Source organism: Halichoerus grypus, chromosome 7 (assembly GCF_964656455.1).
Source record: "Halichoerus grypus chromosome 7, mHalGry1.hap1.1, whole genome shotgun sequence".
Taxonomy (NCBI): domain Eukaryota; kingdom Metazoa; phylum Chordata; class Mammalia; order Carnivora; family Phocidae; genus Halichoerus; species Halichoerus grypus.
The window spans coordinates 95,864,151-95,868,594 of record NC_135718.1 but is presented as its reverse complement, the minus strand read 5'-3'; the positions used below and the strand labels follow the sequence as shown (position 1 = coordinate 95,868,594).

General features: G+C 41.4%; 1 pseudogene; it reads left to right on the top strand.

The window, feature by feature from the left end:
• Positions 1–3,089: 3,089 nt before the first annotated feature.
• Positions 3,090–3,830, top strand: LOC118521842 (ubiquitin-conjugating enzyme E2 D3 pseudogene; annotated as a pseudogene).
• The last annotated feature ends 614 nt before the right edge of the window (positions 3,831–4,444 follow it).

Sequence of the window (4,444 nt, the reverse complement as noted above, 5' to 3'; positions counted from 1 at the left end):
GCCCCACTCAGCCAAGTCCACATTTTAGAGACTTACTGGCAGCACCCCCTTCCAGGTAAAAAATTCTGTCAGGTAGAATGGATTCAGCTGCAGCTACTGAAAAAATAACTGCAGGAACACAGTCACCTACTACCCAGTTCACAGAAAGGAGCTTTGGAGACTGATTTGCCAATAGTAATGACTAGGATTTCTTATACTCTGGCCATGCCAATTTCCTTGAAGAGCAGCTGAAGTACATAATCTAATCTATTTCTCACAGTAATCCTCTGCAACAGTGGTATGTTAGTATCCTCCTTTTGCAGATGAGTAAATTGAGGTTCAGCATCTAGGTGACTTGCTCGGTTACACCCAGTTGCTGTGTAGTGGAGCAGGTACTTGAATCCCGATCAGAGCGCTGTAAAAGCCAGTGCCTTTTATCACTGAATCATTTAAATCATTTAATCTGTGTTTAGGGTAAAATGGTGTCACTGAGGGCAAAAAGAACTACATTGCAAGTCAGCATGCCACATCACGGCATGAGAAATGGTTATATCATAGAGACCAGGCGAGTTGTTCATGTGCACAGAGCAGAGCCAGCACTCAAGCACTGAGCCACAGCCTCATGCAAACACCACCACCAAATGCACAGTATTTTCTATCTGACTAGACTGCTCAGGATGTAAACATCAGAAAATAATGAGTCATGCTCTCCCAAGCATATGTTTCATTCCTAAGCCAAGCAAATTGCCGCAGTAAGAGCATGGCTTTGGGGCACAGTACCCGGGCACCTGAGTGAGATGCCCATCTGAGGCAGTCAACAGGAATAAGCCGAGGGTTTTCGCACTCTTCTCACCGTTGGGGCTGCCCTGCTATGCCCCTGTGGGGCCTGGAAGTCCGGTTGCTCTCACACTGTGACACCAGCTCCCTTTGGAAATAGGCTGCACTCTCTTGGTTTGAATTGGCACAACTTCTCCCCTACAACTCCTTTTGATCAAAAGGGATAAATCACATTAATGTACTGTGGACATTTCATAGCCTCCCACAACCTCGGCATCCTGGCAGTGGGATTAGTGTTACATGGGGAAGGACACTTGGCCATGAGCCATGCTGGTCACTGGTGGCCTAGAACCCAGTGTCCTGAGGAGCTAGACCCAAGGGGCAGCGGGCCCCAAATCCCTGGGCTCACCCACAGCTCTTTCAGAGGAGACCAAGGCAGGATTGTTTTGTTCCAAACAAAGTGAAAGCATGAAAAAAGGAGAGGAATATCCACATCTGGACACTGCTGATCAAATTAGTTTGGGATGTTCTGCTCATCCTGCAGTGAAGGATGCAGGGTGGTGTCAGCAGGTACACACTGACTTGCCTGCTCTTGGTCCTCTAATACCTACAGCAGAAACTGATTTTCCCAAATCTAGCCCTGGTAAGTGATTGGATCACATCTTGTGTTTCTGTCTCTTCCGTAGACCATAAACCTAAGACAGGTCATGGTACGTGAGTGCACGTGTGTGACTTTTCCCCATGGCCTCTAAGGTAGCCATGGCTGCTTTGCTATTTGATTTACTAGATACCCTGAAATCTGATATATTGAAAAGAGGAAAGACTCATAATAATCTTTCCCTTTGGAAGTAATTTTTATGTATTACAACTCTAGATTCCAGAGTGGGCTAGAATTAGTAATGGAGAGATTTTCATGAAAAATGTCATTCTCTTAAACAGAGTTTTTATGGATAGATAGATGATAAATGGCCATATAGATAGATGAATAGATAGATACGAGAAAAATGACAGATATGATAGGCAGAATATAGATAGTATTATACATTAGACAGTAATATTTACCAAAGGTATGTTTTTTATATACATACATACATGCACAACATGAACACAATCACAGGAAATAGAAAAGGTATTTAAAAAATATAATATCATCTAGAAGTTGTCCCTTTGGTAAGAGGGAAATGGAAAAGAACAGCTCTTTTTTTCTTCTCCTTGGTGTGCCCTTGAGGAAATGGCAATGAATTCCTCCCCCCGCCGCCGCCCTGTGCTATAATGAACTGCCTTCAGTTTCTGTGACACAGATTTTTATCTTTGTGAAATCCTCCATTCCAATAATGTTATCTTTTCTTTCACAGAGCTAATGGGAGTTATTACTGCAGCCCAATACAATATACCTCTTTCTATGTAATATTTGTATCCCTAAAGAGTAGCATGTCAATTGTGAATATTTAATGAATTGGATCATATTTTTAAATGTATAAGAGGACCTTGCCTCTTAAGGTAATCAATTATGAATCTTCTGGTAAAACGTATAATCAATAATTGACTTACTATTGTTTAAATCTATATATGTATATACTGGCTTAATTTATAAATCTTTCCAATGTAAAAGGTATTCCAGCAAGTCTGAATCCCAGTAGTGATTTTTCAAGATCAGAATGAGCAGAGGAAGTCACCAAGAGTATAAGGTGACTCTGGGCTATAACGTGGTTAGCAAGGATTTCTAACATCTTGTCTGATGTATTCCCTAATACCAGGGCAAGTAGGGGAATTGTTCAATGCCCCAGTCAGAATCAATTGCCATGCAGAATTAAAGTTTTAGACCACTTAACAATGGTCCTATAATAAAATTCCCACTGGAATGACAGCTGCTAGCTTTTGAACTCCTTGAGCTCAGAGGGTATGCCTGCCCATGTTCATACTTCATTTCTCAGCCTGGTGCTTTGAATTTAAAGGGTGCTTGGTATATGTATTTTTAACTTATTTTAATACACATAAATATGATTCATGTTTTAGACAAGCGGGAAAGGTCTATCAGAGCAATGCACGTGGGTCTTTGAGAGTAGAAACATCTCTCATTCCACATCCTAAATTCAAACTTGGTGAGAAAGAGCTGGTACAAACCATAGAGGAGAAGATTTTTACTTTTACTTGAAATAGTCTGTATATTTGGAATTTGAATATCTTGTCTTGACTTCAAGTGAAGCTAGAAAGCCAAAAGGGAAGGAATACAGTACACAGAAGAGAATCAACCAAAAGGCAGCAAGAGAATTTCATGTAGCTACTGGCATATGCTCAAAAAATATTTTTAAAAATCTGGAGAGCGGACATCTTGTGGCTGTGTCGTGCGCATGAGCCCCGTAGGGCCGGGGAGGCAGCAGCTGCCGCGCGGGGAGGAGGCCGAGGCCGCAGCTTGAGGGAGGCCCCGGCCCCTCTACGCCTGTGTCTGGCAGAGCCGGTGGGAGACGAAGAGACAATCCTTCCCTGCCGCCCATCCGGATAATCAAGAGTTTTGGCCGGACCTTTGAGCACACACTGAGACAGTGAGGAGCCAGACGAAAAGCACAGACTATGGCGCTGAAACGGATTAATAAGGAATTTAGTGATTTGGCCCGTGACCCTCCAGCACAATGTTCTGCAGGTCCAGTTGGGGATGATATGTTTCACTGGCAAGCCACAATTATGGGACCTAATGATAGCCCATATCAAGGCGCTGTATTCTTTTTGACAATTCGTTTTCCTACAGACTACCCCTTCAAACCACCTAAGGTTGCATTTACAACAAGAATTTATCATCCAAATATTAACAGTAATGGCAGCATTTGTCTCGATATTCTAAGATCACAGTGGTCTCCTGCTTTAACTATTTCTAAAGTTCTTTTATCCATTTGTTCACTGCTATGTGGTCCAAACCCAGATGACCCTCTAGTGCCAGAGATTGCACGGATCTATAAAACAGACAGAGATAAGTACAACAGAATATCTCGGGAATGGACTCAGAAGTATGCCATGTGATGCTACCTTAAAGTCAGAATAACCTGCATTATAGCTGGAATAAACTTTAAATTACTGTTCCTTTTTTGATTTTCTTATCAGGCTGCTCCCCTATCAGACCTCATCTTTTTTTATTTTATTTTTTGTTTACCTCCCTCCATTCATTCACATGCTCATCTGAGAAGACTTAAATTCTTCCAGCTTTGGACAATAACTGCTTTTAGAAACTGTAAAGTAGTTACAAGAGAAAAGTTGCCCAAGATTCAGAATTTTTTAAAAAATGGAGCATGTGTATTATGTGGCCAATGTCTTCACTCTAACTTGGTTATGAGACTAAAACCATTCCTCACTGCTCTAACATGCTGAAGAAATCATCTGAGGGGGAGGGAGATGGATGCTCAGTTGTCACATCAAAGGAAGCAGCATTATTCTAGCATCCAGTCTTTTTTTAAGTCTTCCACTGTTAGAGATTTGAGGTTACATGATATGCTTTATGCTCATAACTGATGTGCCTGGAGAATTGGTATTGAATTTATAGCATCAGCAGAACAGAAAATGTGATGTATTTTATGCATGTCAATAAAGGAATGACATGTTCTTGTTCTACAGAGAATGGAAATTGGAACTCAAACACCCTTTGTATTCCAAAATAGGGTCTCAAACATTTTGTAATTCTCATTTAAATTGTTAGGAG